The following is a 10,325-nucleotide window of genomic DNA, read 5'->3' as shown; positions in this document are numbered from 1 at the left end:
CCGGGAGGACATTTTTAGCATACCCATGGAGGAGGTAGCTTGCACAATCACAATGGCACCAAGAATGGTAATGGCAATGGAGGAAGCAACAGCCAGAACCGCACCAACCCATCAACCCCAGCCAAGAAAGACCTGAGCCAAGTCACTTGCTTTAAGTGTTCGAAGACCGGACATTATGCCAATGAATGTCCTGAAGGCCAAAATGGCAATGGAAGTTTTGGGAAGAAGCCGAACCCTTTCAACAGGGGACAGGTGAACCACGTTAGCGTGGAGGAGGTTGAAGCTCAGCCCGATGCAGTAATAGGTAAGTTTTTGTTTAAGTCATTTACTGCACTCGTTCTTTTTGATACTGGTGCATCGCATTCATACATCTCAAGGGGATTTATGGATAAGTATAACCTACCAACCCAAGCCCTTAGGTCACCCATGTTAGTAACCTCGCCTGGAGCAGAGTATGTGGCTAGTCTATGGTGTGATCGGTTACCATTAAGGATTGGTAACTATGTTTTTCCCTCAGACCTAATAGTATTGGAATCCCAAGGATTGGATGTGATATTAGGCATGGATTGGTTATCACAGTATGAAGGGAATATTGAATGTGCTAGTAAGTCAATTTTGCTTACCACCCCAGAAGGGAGAAGGATCAAGTATGTATCCCGGCATGTGCCAAAGAGGGCTCAAGTAAATTGCTTAACAAGAGTTGTGCAGGAGGAAGTACCAGTGGTAAGGGATTTTCCTGAAGTATTTCCAGAGGAGTTGCCAGGCATGCCACCGGATAGAGATATTGAGTTTTTGATTGAGCTATTGCCAGGCACAGGGCCAATATCAAAGAGACCATATAGGATGCCAGCAAAGGATTTTGTGGAAATTAAGAAGCGGATTAAGGAGTTACTGGATAAAGGATATATTCGCCCAAGTTCTTCACCTTGGGGATCGCCAGTACTACTAGTGGAGAAAAAGGATGGATCATTAAGGATGGTTGTTGATTATCAAGGATTGAATGAAGTAACGATCAAGAACAAGTACCCACTACCAATGATCAATGATTTGTTTGATCGATTGCAAGGAGCTAAGGTATTTTCCAAGATCGATCTGCGATCAAGATATCACCAGTTGAAGATTCGAGAACAGGATATTCCGAAGACAGCTTTTACCACCAGGTATGGGCTGTACGAGTATACCGTTATGTCATTTGATCTGACTAACGCACCTGCCTATTTTATGAACATGATGAACAAAGTGTTTATGGAGTTTTTGGATAAGTTCGTCATAGTGTTCATTGATGATATCCTGGTTTATTCGAAGAATGAAGAGGAACATAAGGAGCATTTGTGTTTGGTACTTGGAAAGCTCAGAGAACATCAATTATATGCCAAGTTCAGCAAATGTGAGTTTTGGTTGAAGGAAGTAGGATTCCTCGGACACGTTATATCTGGAGAAGGTATAGCAGTTGATCCCACTAAAGTTGATACCGTGACCAAGTGGGAAGCCCCAACAACAGTTGGAGAGGTCCGGAGTTTTCTTGGACTCGCAGGATACTACTAGAGATTTATTGAGAATTTCTCAAAGATTGCAAAGCCTATGACTGAGTTGTTAAAGAAGGATACCAAGTTCATATGGACGGAGGAATATGAGGCTAGTTTCCAGGAGTTGAAGAAACGTTTAGTTACCTCACTAGTATTGATTTGCCAGACCAGACCAAAGATTGTGAGGTGTATTGTGACGCTTCACGTCGAGGACTTGGAGCAGTGCTTATGCAGGAAGGGAGAATTGTTTCATATGCCTCAAGACAACTGAAGCCTCATGAGTTGAATTATGCCACACATGATTTGGAGTTAGCAGCCGTAGTGCATGCTTTGAAAACATGGAGGCATTTCCTCATTGGAAATCATTGTGAGGTGTACACGGATCATAAGAGTTTGAAGTACATTTACACACAGAAGGAGTTAAACCTCAGACAAAGGAGATGGTTGGAGCTCATCAAGCGTTATGATATGAAATTGCATTATCATCCTGGAAAGGCTAATGTAGTAGCTGACGCATTAAGCCGGAAGTGCCATGTCAATACACTAATGACGGGAGTAATACCAAGGGAGTTAGCCGAAAATCTTCGTGAACTATGTTTGGAAATAGTTCCGAGAGGCTATGTAGCAGCATTGGAGATTCAGTCAACTTTGATGGATAGAATCAGGGAAGCTCAGAAAGCTGACAAAGAGATTGCCGCTATAAAGGAAAAACTGAGCAAAGGAAAAGCTAAAGGATTTCATGAGGATGAGCACGACACCCTATGGTTTGAAGACCGTGTTTATGTGCCCAATGACCCGGAGATCAGGAAGTTGATTTTGCAAGAGGCACACGATTCACCGTATTCGATTCACCCAGGAAATACCAAGATGTATTTGGATTTGAAGGATATTTTCTGGTGGACCGGAATGAAGAAGGATATTGCGGAGTACGTAGCAGTTTGTGATGTATGTCAGAGAGTAAAGGCAGAGCATCAGAAGCCAGCAGGACTGTTACAACCATTGCCGATACCCGAATGGAAGTGGGATAAGTTAGGCATGGATTTTATCACGGGATTGCCCAGGACTCGTTCAGGCTATGACTCGATTTGGGTTGTAGTCGATCGACTAACGAAAGTAGCTCATTTCATCCCAGTAAAGACCACCTATACCAGTGCTAAGTTGGCAAAGATATACATGACCAGGATCATATGTCTGCATGGAGTTCCAAGGAGTATCGTATCCGATAGAGGAACCCAGTTTACCTCAAAGTTCTGGAAGCAGTTGCATGAAACTTTGGGTACCAGGCTAGAATTCAGTACAGCTTTTCATCCACAGACAGATGGACAGACCGAGAGAGTCAATCAGATCTTGGAGGATATGCTGAGAGCTTGTGCGCTAGATTATGGATCTAGTTGGGACGATAATTTGCCATATGCAGAGTTCTCTTACAACAACAGTTATCAAACCAGTTTAAAGATGGCCCCTTTCGAAGCCTTGTACAGAAGGAGGTGCAGGACACCATTGTCGTGGGATGAAGTTGGAGACCGCCAGTTGTTTGGACCTGACTTGATTAAAGAGTCTGAATAGAAGGTGAACCTGATTCATGATAGGCTCAAGGTAGCCCAGTCTAGACAAAAAAGTTATGCAGATTCTAAACGTAAGGAGACAATTTACGAAGTTGGAGATAGAGCTTATCTTCGAGTATCTCCACTTCGGGGAACAAAGCGTTTTGGAGTTAAAGGGAAGTTAGCACCACGATTTGTAGGACCATATCGAGTTTTGGAGCGTATGGGAGAAGTGGCCTACAAGTTGGAATTGCCTGAAGGATTGTCAGGAGTTCATGATGTGTCCCATGTTTCTCAGTTAAAGAAGTGCCATGCGGAGATGGCTGACATACCTTTGAGAGACACAGTGCCATTGGAAACTATTCAGTTGGATAACGATTTGACCTATGAGGAGAAACCAATTAAGATCCTCGAGTTTGCCAGCCGAGTTACCCGCAGCAAGGTTATCAAGTTTTGCAAAGTTCAGTGGAGCCACCACACAGAGGATGAAGCCACCTGGGAGCGAGAGGAAGACTTGCTCAAAGACCACCCTCACCTATTTTCTAGCCAACCCGAATCTCGAGGGCGAGATTCATCTTAAGGGGGGTAGGTTTGTAAAATCCCAAATTTTCAATTTGGAATGTTATACATTAGATCATCAATGCATATCATATTTTATTTTGCATTTTGGTTGATCCTAGAAATTCTATGCAACTCAATGACCCACAGAGAGAGTTGGGGATTTCGTTATTTTCATATTTGAGTTTTCTCAAATTTTGAGGAGAGGATCATTTGATTTTATTTATTTTATCATCAATTATTTCTATTACAAAAATATGAGAGAGGGAATAAAATGACTTTCCCAAAATAGAGAAATATTGAGGATTTAATAATAAAAGCAAATAAGATTTTATTCCGGAGTTTTTCGGTGTTTTATTTGAATTTAGGAAAAATGTGCGTTTCTCAAAATTGCATTTAGGTCCCAAATAAATGTTCACCTTGTGCGGCTTGATTCTAGAAGCCCGTGAAAATTTATTTTGGAATTTTTGGAGTCCGTTTAGTATTTCTTTTTATTTTTCTTCCGAGCGGAATAATTTAAAAAAAACGAACCGACCTACGGGCCGTGTCCGACTAGGACTCCGGCCCGAGGGGGCCTTTATAAGCCGAGGCCCAGCCCCGGGGAAACCCTAGCCGCCCCAGCCCCAAGCCACGCCGCCACCCGGTCCCGTCGCTGCCGCTGCCGCCTGCGCCCGCCGCCGCGCCGCCCCGCCGCCGCCCGCCACTACGCCGCCCCGCGCCGCCGTCGCCGGACGCCGCCGCCCCCGAGGTTCGCCGCGCCTCGACTTCCGTGCCAACGGTTTAAAAAAATAGATCGGTTTTTCCGGTTTATTTAAATAGCGAGCGTTTGTCCGTTCGTTCGTTCTAGCGAGCGTTCGTCGTTTTTCTTTTCCTCAGATTAAATCCGCAATTTTTTTGATCGCGATTCCTGATCTAATTTTCATTTTAGTATAACTTTTCGCCCGTTTATCGGAATCAGGCGATTCAAGCGCCTAGAGTTTCGTCTCGAAACCCTCTATCCGTTTAACCAACTTAAACAAGATTTTGCTACTGTAAAATTTGCCCTAGATCCAGATTACTAGAACAAAGTTGTTTTCTTTCGCCGTTTGACTTTCGTTGCTTCGTTTGATTTGATTCTTTTTGCCAAACGGAGTTCTTAAGTTGAACCTTATGGTTAGATCTCTTATTTGAGTTTTACCTGTGCATTAGATGAGTACTTATTGTATGCTTGTTTGTTTGTCTGCGGTAGAATACCCGGAGTGCGCCGCTTGTTACTTCGAATCGTTAGGTTTCGCGGATCATCAGCAAGGCAAGTAACACTTTGATCATACCTTTTCTACTACCCAGTTTTATTGCATTAGATCAATCCTCACACATTGCATGATTAGGATCTAATTAAATTGTGGGATGGGAAGTAGATGAGGTAGTACATATTACCTGTTTATTATCAAACCTTTGGGAGTTACTTCTATGTTTGCGTATTATGCCATGCTATGCTAGTAGACGTGGATTGGGTGAGTGATATCCATGAAAGATGTGAGATTGTTAATTAATGGTTTATATAAGGTGGCAACTTAAACACACATCTGGGTGGATTGAGGCACCTGGGTATTCCAGGACTTGCCTGTTTTCTTTTGGACCGCCACGCAGGCTCAAAGGGATCATGAGATTATTCATACTAGAAACTTCTGTGTGCAGCCACAAGCTATTATGGGCTCTAGCATAGTTGACTAAGTCGTGCGAACTCTTACAGTGGTAGACTAGCAGATGTAGGGGATGTAGGTGGTACGGTCTACCCGATCGTAAGGTGCTAGCGCTTCTGAAAGACTATGTCTCGGTCATCCGTCTTCTCAAACACCATGTAGTGCGAGAAACCAAACGAAGGCGATCGAGTCTTGTGGGGAAAAGTGCGCAAATCTCTGCAGAGTGTAATAAACTAATCATGGTTAGCCGTGTCCCCGGTTATGGACATCTTGAGTATCTAGTACTTGGATTATCCTGTGAATCTCAACATGTTAATCTAAATTAATTTTGTTGGGTTATGTTTAATGATGATGCTTAATTGGGATTGAGAATGCTGTCAACCATTCTCAATGTTTAACAATTACCATGATAGTTAAATAAATTTATTCCTTTGAAGTAGGGAAAAATTGGCTTTATGCAAAACTGTAACCATAGAGCTTTCCACCAGCCAAATATGCATATAGTATAGTTGTTTCATTCCATTACTCTCTATGTGTTACCTTGCCAGCATATTCCATGTGCTGACCCGTTTTCGGGCTGCAACGTTAATGTTGCAGACTTTTCAGACGACGATTAAGGAGTTTTTAGGTCGTGGTTCTATACTCAGTGATGCCGTTGGAGTTGATGGACTCACTTGTCTTCCAAGCCTTCCGCTGTTATCGTTATTAGATGGCCTTAAGCCATATTTATTGTAATAAATTCTCTTTTGAGACCCTCGATGTAATAAGTGTGTGATTGCTACTCTGCTATAAATCCTCCGAGTACTGTGTGGTGTCAGCATTACTGATCCAGGGATGACACTGGAGCACAGAGATCAGACTGTTTGAGGTCTGGTCGCTACAGTATGAAATTGTCCAGGGCAAAACATAACTGTATCAGATTGTCCAGTGCAGAACGTGACAGATGCTAAGTGGAAGAGACATGTTTAAACCGAAAATACAAGGTGTGGTATATGTTTACTAGTTGCTTGATATTTGGGCAGACAGAGATGTCTGCCCATTGCTATTTGGCAAACAAACAAAGTGTCCGCAATTTTGGTTGAACTGCACAAGAGAATAGTATAGTCACTGCATGCAGTGCCATTTGAAAATAGACATAGAAAGATTGGATAGTCACTTCATGGACTGCATAAAAGTACTCCATGAAGTGACTATCCAATCTTTCTGTGTCTATTTTGAAATAGCACTGCATGCAGTGACTATACTATTCTCTTGTGCAGTTCAACCAAAATTGCGGACACTTTGTTTGTTTGCCAAATAGCAATGGGCAGACATCTCTGTCTGCACAAATATCAAGCAGCTAGTAAACATATACCACACCTTGTATTTTCAGTTTAAACATGTCTCTTCCGCTTAGCATCTGTCATGTTTTGCACTGGACAATCTGATACAGTTATGTTTTGCACTGGACAATTTCATACTGAATTGATTTGCTGGTTCAGAGCAGAAATATAGCGCCTATTCTTCATTAGACCAAGGATATCCATGTTCGCAGTGATGGAAGAGGTGAAATCAATACAACCAAAATTGAGCATCCAATCATTGAATCATGTCCTGCACCTCCAATGTAGGTCCACCCTGCCAATAAATTCACAAGCAAACCACTAGTATTACTATCTAATGACAGTACAAAAAGAGTAGCAAGATAGTAGCAAACCATGTACCTTCGTAATGAACAGCTCATAGTGCCACCAATTGGATATAAAGGTTTGGAAAAAAACATGCTCCTAATGTTGAACCAGTTGGACTTCTTGTGCAGTTCCACTAAAATCGAGCATCCCTGTTTGCATAGATATTGAAAGTGTGATTACTCTAAAAGTGGCACTAGTTGAAGCATAGACTCACAAATATAAGCATTTCAATTTCATAATGGGAAAAGGTAGCAAGACTGTTTCTAACCACCTGTTTGAAGGAATGAATAAAGCAACAACGGCTGATGTCAGGAAGGCATAGATAGTTTTTTCTGAAAAACTGAGCCATTCCTGACCTTTCCTCTTCTTTTAAGCAAATTTTGTGCAATTCTACTAAAATAAAATGCCATCACCGCCTTGACAATTCAGTGACACTGTACAAAAGGAAATGACTTAACATTACATCATGATGTCAGGTATGTAGTCGACAGGCATTAGAGACAAACATACAGACCTCCTCCGATAACATAATTGAACATTAATTTTAACAAAGGTGTGACTAGCTTTACCGGGATAATTTGAGTGAACTCTACACCCTTTGTTCCTTAATATAAGATGTTTTCGCGGTTCAATTTAAAGTACCCAAACGTCTAGTATTTAGAAAAACAGGTAGTAGTTTTCTTGAGCACATATCTGGGAAAGCTTGCCACACTTTATTTATGTCCATACGCTAATGCAACACCATTCGAATACTACAAATTTACACTAATCCAGTGGCTAGTGCAACAGTAGAGTAGTTAGTTTATTACATGGTACAGTACAATGGTTTTACTGAACAGATTTCAATAAACTCTAGCACTGGAAGGTTTCTATAAGAATTAACAATACAAAATGTAAAGGTAACAAGTTTCAGCATTGGTATACTAGCTCTGCTTGAGCATTAAACCAAATACAAAAGTCTGAAGGTAACTAGCATTATTAACTAATGACAGTATAAAAAAATTGCAAACCATGTACCTCCAAGGTAAATATCATTTCGAACTCGGGGGGACCTTAAAAATTGCTATCCCAATCTTGATAATCGATCAAACATAAAAACTTGATCGAACAAATCAAGAGAACAGCCGGAGGAGGAGGTGCCCACTCTTGACCTTTCCACTTGTCTTCATAATTGTTTGTGCAGTTTAACCAAAATAAAATGACATCAGCGCCTTGGCATTTTGGTGACACTGTACAAAAAAATTAACTTATCTCATGAAAGTGAGGTATGTAATCTATAAGCATTAATGGTGCAAAAATCTGAAGGTAGTAACAATTTTCATTGTTGGTATACTGGCTGTGCAACTGCATTAGAATGCCTTAGCTGAAAAATCTTTAATACATCCACAATCAACAGCTAACCCTGAAATAATCCAGTGACATTAAATGGCATTGCTTAAATTTATCATTGGCATTAGACTGAGAGCGGTATTAGTTAAATGTGGCATCACTTTAGCAGTAGCATCGCTTGACTTGACTGCTGGCGTTATACTAACAGCAAAAAAAGTGGCAATAAGAGCATGGGAGGCCCATTCGGACAGTGGGCGCACCAGTATGATGTACCTCCACGGACGCAGAGTGGTGAGGGAGGTATGGTTTCCCAAAGCAACAAATATCCAGGCAACATATGTGGATTACGTCTCATTTTTGCTCTCTTTAGCCACCTTTTTCCTATGCGAGGACAACAAACCGATCGACCTGGTCATTCTCTATTGCGTTGTCATGCCTTTCTACCCTTCTTCAACCAAGAGACACGAGACTCGTTCCTTAGCTACTGATTTTCCCCTTTTCAACCTAGATGCGGGTTCGATGCCTACTCTCTTGGATAGTACAGTCTCCCTTCCTTTCCTTATTCAACCCAGACATGGATTAGTCTGCATGAATTAGGGTTTCCTTTAATAGTGCAAATTATGGTTTCCGTCTACATGGCCAGCAGAGCAGAGGATAGCAAATTGGGAAGATGGTGGAGTGGAAAAAGATCCACATGCAACGATGTGGCAGATGGGGCAATAGAACAAGGTTATGGTTCGAAAAGAGGTAACATACTTGAGGGTCGGCGGGAAGTGGCTTCGCTCGTGGTCGTCGTCCTCCGCACACACTACGACAACAAGCTTGGGGACGGAGGCCATCCTGCGCGGGCGCTAGGTCTGAGAGGACGGCCTTGTCGTCAGTGCGTGACCTCGCTTGCCGCCGACGAGTGCGTCAACGCTGCACGTCCTTTTATTCCCCGGTGGATCTGTGACCACCGGTGAGGAGGGAGAGAGGGGCCGTCTTTTTTAGATCTGGAGAGAGGGTGGTAGTGTGAGAAGCAAGTGGGCGGCCCTTAGCAAGAAAGCGCTCAAGCTCCAGCCTATATATCATTTTATACTACTAGTACTAGAGGTGGAGTAGTGGTAGAGTAGTTTATATTTTCTCTGCGTACAGTACCAGTTAGTCGTGCTTCAAAACTGATCCGCATGCCCTTAAAAAAATGAAGGTCGATAACTAATGCAGCACCTCGGGCCAACGCGGCCAGATCACATTTTGCATGAGAAATTACACACCATGTTTCGTTGACATGTGGTCCCGTTCCAACATATCAGTGAGATGACGACGAGTAGTAGGAGTATTTCCGAATGGACGTGTAGGCCGGGGAGCCTCTTCATGAACCGTGGCAAACTCGCAACCGTCCACCGACTCTTCGCCTTTCCCTCTCGATTTGGAACTGCTGTCGCACGCTCTTCTTCTCCCTCCTCCATTTTCCTTCAGCCCTTCACCCTTTCTTCTGCCATTGTTCGATCGTCTTCTCCATGGAGGGAACAGGCCGGAAACGACCCCGTTATTCTTGTCCCGATATGAAAGATGACGTGGTGGAGGAACTCATTGATCGGTGCGACGTCATCACCTCGGCTAGCATGGCAGGTTCGTTCAAGCCCATTCTCGACTCAACTAATAACATCATTACAAAGAACCCAAGAGTCAAGGAGCGGTTTGATCTCCCCTATCTTCTTCACCGTGACCCTGATGATGACTGGCACCGGCACGACGGAGGCCTCGCCCTATGCAAGTTGATGCCGCTTGATAATGATGCATATGATGTTAAGATGCCATCGCTTGAGGGCAAGGCTTGGGCGGGCGCAAATGGAGATTGGGTTGTTTACATTGGGTCCAACCGTGAGTGGGAACTTTTGAATGTGTACACTCGTCACCGGGTTCCACTTCCAAAAATCTCAGCACACTGCCCAGAGGTTGAGCACACCGGTAATGTACGCACATTCAAATACGATCATGGTGACTGTATTCTACGGAAGATAGCAATTTGTCGAG

The sequence above is a fragment of the Triticum aestivum genome, chromosome 2A, assembly GCF_018294505.1.
Source record: "Triticum aestivum cultivar Chinese Spring chromosome 2A, IWGSC CS RefSeq v2.1, whole genome shotgun sequence".
NCBI lineage: Eukaryota > Viridiplantae > Streptophyta > Magnoliopsida > Poales > Poaceae > Triticum > Triticum aestivum.
Note: the sequence above shows the minus strand (reverse complement) of the source record.